This window comes from Rhinatrema bivittatum, chromosome 6 (assembly GCF_901001135.1).
Source record: "Rhinatrema bivittatum chromosome 6, aRhiBiv1.1, whole genome shotgun sequence".
Lineage (NCBI taxonomy): Eukaryota > Metazoa > Chordata > Amphibia > Gymnophiona > Rhinatrematidae > Rhinatrema > Rhinatrema bivittatum.
Window position 1 is genome coordinate 84,881,115 of NC_042620.1, and position 9,015 is coordinate 84,890,129.

A 9,015-nucleotide genomic window follows, 5' to 3' on the forward strand; every position below is an offset into this window, starting at 1 on the left:
CCCTAACCTTGATACCAGTCTGAGACAGCTCCCTCCCTGCATTACTAGTGAGAGGCTGGCTTCACAGACAGGGGGGAGCTGCCTGACCCTCACTCCTGACTTCCCCCATGTCCCAGCTAGTGAATGGTGTGTGGGTGAGGGGGGGGGGGGGGAGGAGGATGGTGAAGTCTGAGACAGCTCCCTCCCTGCATTACTAGTGAGAGGCTGGCTTCACAGACAGGGGGGAGCTGCCTGACCCTCACTCCTGACTTCCCCCATGTCCCAGCTAGTGAATGGTGTGTGGGTGAGGGGGGGGGGAGGATGGTGAAGTCTGAGACAGCTCCCTCCCTGCATTACTAGTGAGAGGCTGGCTTCACAGACAGGGGGGAGCTGCCTGACCCTCACTCCTGACTTCCCCCATGTCCCAGCTAGTGAATGGTGTGTGGGTGAGGGGGGGGGGGGGAGGATGGTGAAGTCTGAGACAGCTCCCTCCCTGCATTACTAGTGAGAGGCTGGCTTCACAGACAGGGGGGAGCTGCCTGACCCTCACTCCTGACTTCCCCCATGTCCCAGCTAGTGAATGGTGGGTGGGTGAGGTGGGGGGGGGGGGGGGGAGGAGGATGGTGAAGTCTGAGACAGCTCCCTCCCTGCATTACTAGTGAGAGGCTGGCTTCACAGACAGGGGGGAGCTGCCTGACCCTCACTCCTGACTTCCCCCATGTCCCAGCTAGTGAATGGTGTGTGGGTGAGGGGGGGGGGGAGGATGGTGAAGTCTGAGACAGCTCCCTCCCTGCATTACTAGTGAGAGGCTGGCTTCACAGACAGGGGGGAGCTGCCTGACCCTCACTCCTGACTTCCCCCATGTCCCAGCTAGTGAATGGTGTGTGGGTAAACATACTTGTGCCAGTGTGGCTACTTAAAAAATACACTTACCAACAATCAATTACATATATTTGAACTGTGTACAGTTCCAGCCAAGACCACCTTTCTAAAATGCACAGTGATTGGCAAATTCAACATGCACGTGTCTGCTAACAAAAATAATAAACAAAGAAGTTCTAGTCACGTGAGTGCTGATCATCACATGTCAAGCTTCCAACTGTTTCCATTTCACATCCCCCCAACCATTACCTCAGTGGTAACCTTGGTAACATCAATAGATAAGAGCACAGCCAGCCAATAGGAATACATATTCATTCCTAAGTGACCTTTACTGACCTGGGAAGTGTGAACACTTTGTTTCATTTTCTGTTGGTGTTCATGAGTTTCCAGTTCCATTTCCCATCCCCCCAACCATCACCTCAGTGGTAACCTTGGTAACATCAATAGATAAGAGGGCTGCCAGCCAATAGGAACACATATTCATTCCTAACTGACCTTCAGTGACCTGGAAAGTGTCTATTTGTATCATTTTGAGTTAGTGCGCACTAACTCGAGTTAGTGCGCACTAATCGGAAAAAACGATTTTTAACGATTTTTCAACGAAATAATCGTGCCAAACACGATTTTCTTCTCCTGCCACACGATTTCTATCGTTAAGACGATATGGAAAACGATTCACATCTCTACCATTTACATAGCAACATGCACCCAGTGAACCCCATCTTCTCTTTCCTCTGGTCCACTTTATACGAGATGCCAGTGGGAAAATCCTGCCAAAAGGCTGATGGGGCTGGAGAGAATCTTCGGAAGGTGGGGGCAGTCTGGCTTGTCGGTGCTAGACAAGGTGCATTCTCCTGCTATCTCCCACTACTGTGGAATAGTTTGATAAGTCTAAGAAAATCACCAAGACTGAGCTGTTTAAGCAGGCCTTTGGTGTTTAATCATGTCAGTCAGATAAAAGGCTAGAGTATTTTTATTTATTTGTACTTCATTCTTTATTTATTTTGATGATAGGGCTATAACTATAAGTTTGATTGAGCAGAGAATAGGCTTTAGTTCACTTTATTTTTATTTTATGTATTGTTTTTCAGAATGATTTTGCTTTGCTGCCATGGCAATTGTGAAATGTTTTATATTGGTTGTGTTGAAATTTATTAGTTGATATCAGGACCAGATTTAAGAATTTGGTACTCATAGCCAGGGGTGAAGAGTGGGGGGATGGGATATTGGAGGGCGGAGATGTCCCTTTCCCTCCACCAACCCCCAAAGTCTCAAAGTGCTATAGCAGTAGCCCTTTGGACTGCTGGAGCAGGGTCCTCCTTGGCACAGTTGCACTCCTTTGGCGTGATATTTGGTGCCTTCAAAATTTAGCACCCTGGGCAATTGCCTATGTTGTCTATACCTAAATCCAGGCCTTGTTGATATGTTAATGCACAGGGATTAATTATGAAATTTTGAATTTCAATATTTAATGTTTCTGTTATTTTATACATGTGTTTTGTTCCATGCTCAGAACTATACTGTTAGTGTGCAACAAATAATCTGATAATAAGCCAATACAAATGAGGACTGGTGAGCTGGAGCAGTCACTTTCTATACTCTCATGCTCTGATAATCTCGATTGCTTGCTAGTTTTTCTTTCGGGGCTAGTTTCATCCATCTTCTTTTGCACATTCTCACTCCTGACATCAGTGGGAAGAGTGCTTCGGCTGATTTTGGTGACCCTTAGCAGTTCCCTCAAGCCCAAGGACGTCTAGGTTGGCCATGTATATCTCAAGGTATTGACTGTATCCATGCATGGCTATGAATGGGGATGGCCTTTCATCTGTTGGCAAATGGTAATGTCATCTCATCTGGATGGCTGGCCCCACTTGATGGTACATTCTTGAGGCCAGGCATGAGGAGCCTCCTGCATCAAATGCTTGGCCATCCAGCAACTATGGCATGCTGTTTTTACCATGGCATTTAGTGATATTGGCTTCTTATAACACCAAAACTGGTACATCATCAAGTCAGCAGCGAATTTGCACAAAACCACAGCTTTTTTGCTGTGACTATACTGTGAGGTCTTAGGTCTTTGCTCTGTATCTTTCACACTCTCCCCTAGTATCAACAGGCAAGCAACAGTTTAAACATCACATGTTGACAGCACTGGGTCTTTTTTCAAAGCCAGAAGATTAAAACGAAATACCTACAGTATCTGAATGTAATCTGCTTTGAAGTGCCTGAAAGGTGGAACATAAGTCAAATACATGCATGAAATAGATTATTGCCCTTGTTTCCAAAGAATTCAAGGGAAAAAAATGTAGCACAGCCATAAAATCAGCTGTTTTCCATCCAATGGCTAAAGAGTCAGAGCTCTATTTTTTCACCCAGCAGGAAACCTAATAGAACCTTCTACACTGTAGCAGGAGTGCAGCTGTGCAGCTCCTGTTCAAAAAGTAATATATCCTTCTCCTACACTGAAGCAGGGGGCTACAGGTGCAGCATGTTAAGTAGTGGAAATGATCATGCTTGGACCAGAGGTATGAAAGACTGAGCAGTGCAGTTAGTCTTAAGCAGATGTCATTACTGGCTTTCCTGCTGGTGCAGTGCTGTGGCAGGTGACACAGTGTTCTAAGTTTTTGTGGGCTGTGTGCACAAAAAAGTTCTCATGTGCAACATAATGTACAAATTTGTGTACAGTTTTGAAACATGCGCTGACCACCCCAGTTTGACTCCTTACCTCTCCCGACGCCGCCCAGCCAGCTCGCTGCTCCCTGGGCCCTCTCCAACGCCACTCTGCCCTCATCTCTCCTGCTCCAGGCCTTCCCGGCATGCAGGCCGCTGCCGGCTTCCCAGCTTGCCGGGCCCTTGCTCCTATGCGCAGCTGTGGCCACAATTTAAAGGGCCAACAGCGGGAAATACCTGCGGGCCCCGCCAGTGATGTCACTAGTCCTGGCCTATTTAGGCTTGGTTCTGCAGAACCCCATTGACTTGGCAACGAGTTCCCTGCCTCTTCTGTGGTGGTTCCCAGCGCTTCTTCAGTTCCAGTACCTGTTCCTCTTCCTGTCTCCAGCTCCCGCCTTCCGCTCCTGGTTCCTTGCTTCTTGTACCTTCTTCCCTTGGACGGACTTCCCTGGCTTTGCACTTCTGATCGGACTTCACCTTGCTTGATCGCCGCCTGCCCAGGAATTTGGATCGGACTTCACCTTGCTTGCTCACCACCTGCCCAGGACTTCGGGTCGGACTCCTTCCTGCCTGACCATAGCCGACCCTGGGATCTCGTTTCCGATACCACGTCGGAGTTTCTTCACAGGGGCCACCTAAGTCCAGCTGACCCCAGCACCCAAGTGCTCAACCTGTGGGGAGCGGGGAACAGGGTTGGTAGTGGTGAAGCTCCAGCCGGCCCCTGTCTTCGTCCAGCCTCGCCTCCCGATGTTGGGAACCCGCAGTAGATATTCCTCCCTGGTTGCATCAATTCCAACTCAGGCTAAGGGTCCACAGTCCACGTCAAGGTCCCAACAGTTTTATTTGAAGCACAATTTTATTTCAGGTCTGAAACTATCAATAGGCACACTAGGTCTGTGCCTAAGGCAGCAAAAATCTGGGGCCAACAGACTGGCTGAAGAATTGCTGCCTTCTTGCTGGGCTGAATCTCACTCAGCAGAGAACAGCCCTCTGCCTCCTCATTCAGCTTCAGGGAACAGGAGAGGAGGGAATGAGCCTGGAGCAGACAGCAAAGGCTGAACATTTTGGGGAGGTTAGGAGGGGTGGAGTTGAGGATCGTGGGGGAGTGAAGAGAGAGGCTGGGAGAGGAAAGAGTATCGGCTGGGGTGCATGAATCTGTATACGAGAGAGATGGGAAGGGGGCAGTGTTTGTGTGTGTGTGTGTGTGTGTGTGTGTAAGTGAGTGAGATGCTGTATGTATGTATATGTATACCATAGAACCAGAGCACAGTAGGAATACCTCCCTATCCCCACCCAGGTATTCAAATCATCTCTCCCATGGTCTCAGATTCCAGCCCCCAGATCCTGTATTTTCCCTCCCTTCTTACATCTCCCTTCTCCCCAACCACTATTCCCAGATCCTCCATCATTTGATCCCCTTCCTACCTCTTTATTTATTATTATTTCTTTTATTTAAGTGACCACTAATCCATAAAACCTCCCTCCTCTTCCCCCATCTTAGATTCCCAGTTCTTCCCATCCCAGTTCCCTCTCTCTCTTGCCTACCCTATCTGCAGCCTTCACTCTCCTCTCCCCATTCCCCGGTGCTCTCTCTCTCTCTTTCCCCCATCCATTACATTCTTCCCCTCTCCTTCTTATCCTATCTCAAGATCTCCTCCCTGTGCTAATACTTGAGATCCCTTTTCCTTACATAATAAAACAAAATAAATTCTACAGATGCAAGCAAGGTGGGAAAATTATTTTTATATGTAATATAAAAGATGAAAATATTTGCCATTGGGCTTCAGAATTTTCTAATTCCTACTACAGAAACACTGGGGCTATGACTTAGATCTTCTACTCCCTGTTATTTGATTTTCTTTGGGGAGGTGGCGGGGGATGACAGCACCAACAGTGCCTAGGAATGGGAAAACCCTAAATTCTTCACTGTTCTATTTGCCTTTTCTTGCGTGTGCTATATTTTCCTGTGTGCACTCGTTTTACAACCTGTGTGTGCACTGCTTACAGGGAACACTGGTGATGAGCAGGATGCAATTAAAAAAAAAAAAGGTTAAGCAACAGTGGACCTTCTCCCTCTCCCCTACCAATCCAGTATCTTTAACTGGCTTCAGGGAGTTCAACAACAAACCTTTACAATAGGCTAGTGCGACACATGGCAGAAATTTCTTGAAGCAGGGAAGAAATATGTATTTTCTGGTTTTCCACATTAAAGAACCCACATTGACTGGGACGGTAACTTTCAAATGGGCACTGGGACGCACATATACGCAAAGGCGTCAGCATGCCCCTAGAGACATGGCATATGTGCGCATGTTATAAAATAGGCTCGGCACACGTATATGTGCTCCTAATTTTAAGCTTGTGCATGCCCAGCAATGTAAATTGGGTTTGAACTGCATAAGTGAGGGAATTTTATAACAGGTGCGCATGCACACCATGACCAGTTTCCTCAGCTCATCCACCTCTTCACCAAGTCTAGAGCCAGGTCCCTCCAAACTCCCCTGATTCTTTAGCCTGCATTTCCCTCAGTTACCCCAGACCCTTAAACCAAGGCTGGGGCAATTCAGGTCCTCAAGGGCCACAAACCAGTCGGATATTCAGGATATCCCTAATGAATATACATGAGAGAGATTTGCATGCACCCTGCCTCAGTTGTATGCAAATCTATTGCATGCATATTCATTTGGGATATCCTGAAAATCCAACTGGTTTGTGGCCCTTAAAAACATGAGAACATAAGAAATTGCCATGCTTGGTCAGACCAAGGGTCCATCAAGCCCAGCATCCTGTTTCCAACAGAGGTCAAACCAGGCCACAAGAACCTGGCAATTACCCAAACACTAAGAAGATCCCATGCTACTAATGCAATTAATAGCAGTGGCTTTTCCCTAAGTTTGATTAATAGCCCTCGAGGACCAGAAACCCCTTACACCTCCTCTATAGAAGAAGTAAAGTTGCGCTGCACTAGAGCTGGGCATGCGCCCAGGTACGTAGGTACTTGCGCATACATCTCCTAGCCCTGCCCCAGAATGCCCAAGCCCCTCCCACATTCTGCCCCTTCTTTGTCCAATGTGAGAGATTTGTGCATTGGGACTCGTGCATGTATGTGCGAGGCTTTGAAAATCGGGTGGACGCACGCGTATCCTAGATGCACGCACATCTCCTGATTTTGGCACGCACCTGGCTTTCAAAATTCACCTTTAAGTTTTTAATCCACAATGAGATCAATTATCATTGTCTGAATTCAGTAAGAGATCATTTATGTAACAGTTTGGTCCTGAGTAACCCTGGTTATGAGCATGATTGTTGGAGTGTGGATGGAACTTTTTATTTCAGTGGCTGATCTCAACGCACAATTCAACTCTGGAATTTGTTGCCAGAGGTTGTGGTTAGTGCAGTTAGTATAGCTGTGTTTAAAAAAGGATTGGATAAGTTCTTGGAGGAGAAGTCCATTACCTGCTATTAAGTTCACCTAGAGAATAGCCACTGCCATTAGCAACGGTAACATGGAATAGACTTAGTTTTGGGGTACTTGCCAGATTCTTATGGCCTGGATTGGCCACTGTTGGAAACAGGATGCTGGGCTTGATGGACCCTTGGTCTGACCCAGTATGGCATTTTCTTATGTTCTTACTGTTGCCAAGTGACCACCATTATCTCTCTCACCAAATCCTGTGTTCCACTAAGAATTAAATCTAAAATAGCTCCCTCTCTTGTTGGTTCCTGAACCAATTGCTCCATGAAGCAGTCATTTATTACATCCAGGAACCTTATGTCTCTAGCAAGTCCTGATGTTACATTTACCCAGTCAATATTGGGGTAATTGAAATCTCACGCAACAACACTGGTGCAAGATCAAGATTTAATCACCACAATTTCTATGGTGGTTATTAACAATTCCAATAATGAGAAGACTCAATATTTATAGTGGCAACTCCATGCGTTCAACAAAACAGAATTCGAACAGGTCCCCCGACACGGTCCCGTGTTTCGCTGGGCTGCTTCGGGAGGGACCAGGGGTATATTTTAATCTAAGACATAAAACAAATATCAATGAGTATACACAATGGTGAAGAAAGGCTACACAGTACCGACCTTTACAAATGTACATACCTTTATGAAAATACCCGGAGCGCGCAGGCTCACACAGGTGTAGAGCATTTAAACACAGAAAAGGCGCGAACGTGACAGTTCTCGCGAGAGCTGTCAACTTACAGCTGGTCTCGGCGGATCCGCACAGTGAATACCCATCTAATAAAACAGGTTCCACTCAATTTCTTTATTGAGGCCAGAGGGGGCTACCGTGTCTAGAATAAAAATCCATCTCTGCTCCCTCCTGCCTAGGATCTCGGGGTAGTTGCCTCCCCGGGGAGGGCGGCGCACCACCTCGATCACCAGGAAGGAGAGATCAGAGATGGTATGTTCGCATTCAAGCCAGTGGGACACCAGGGGTTCATCAAGTCTGGTAAGCGAATGTTAGAACAATGTTCAATCATTCGAGTTTTTAACATGCGTGTCATTTTTCCCACGTAGAGCAACGGGCATGGACACTTCACAATATATATAACCCCTTTAGTGAGACAGTCCGAGGAAGAGCGAAGTTTGTAAAGGTCGGTACTGTGTAGCCTTTCTTCACCATTGTGTATACTCATTGATATTTGTTTTATGTCTTAGATTAAAATATACCCCTGGTCCCTCCCGAAGCAGCCCAGCGAAACACGGGACCGTGTCGGGGGACCTGTTCGAATTCTGTTTTGTTGAACGCATGGAGTTGCCACTATAAATATTGAGTCTTCTCATTATTGGAATTGTTAATAACCACCATAGAAATTGTGGTGATTAAATCTTGATCTTGCACCAGTGTTGTTGCGTGATACTTGCTTATGTGCAAGGGTTCGCTCCTTCTTCATTTGGGGTAATTGAAATCTCCCATTATTATTGCACTGCCAAATTGGTTAGCTTCCCTGATTTCTCTAAGCATTTCATCATCTGTCTGACCATTTTGTCCAGGTGGACGGTAGTATACTCCTATCATTATACTCTTCCATAACACACATGGGATTTCTACCCATATAGATTCTACTGAACATTTAGTCTCTTGTATGATCTTTATCCTGTTGGACTCTATACCCTCCCGGACATAAAGTGCCACACCCCCACCAAGTTGATCCTCCCTATCATTGCGATATAATTTGTACCCTGATATAGCACTGTCCCATTGGTTATCCTCCTTCCACCAAGTCTCTGTGATGCCAGTTATGTCAATCTCATCATTTGCTGCTATACACTCTAACTCTCCCATCTTATTTCTTAGACTTCTGGCATTGGCATACAGAAATTTCAAAGTGTGTTTTTTATTTGTATTAACAACCTGCTTTTCAGTTCTTAGGGATAATTCGGAAATCATTAGCTTCGGTGATTTTTTACATATAGGCACATGGACTATGTTTGCTTTTAATGGAACCTCTCTGTTGGGATGCCCTA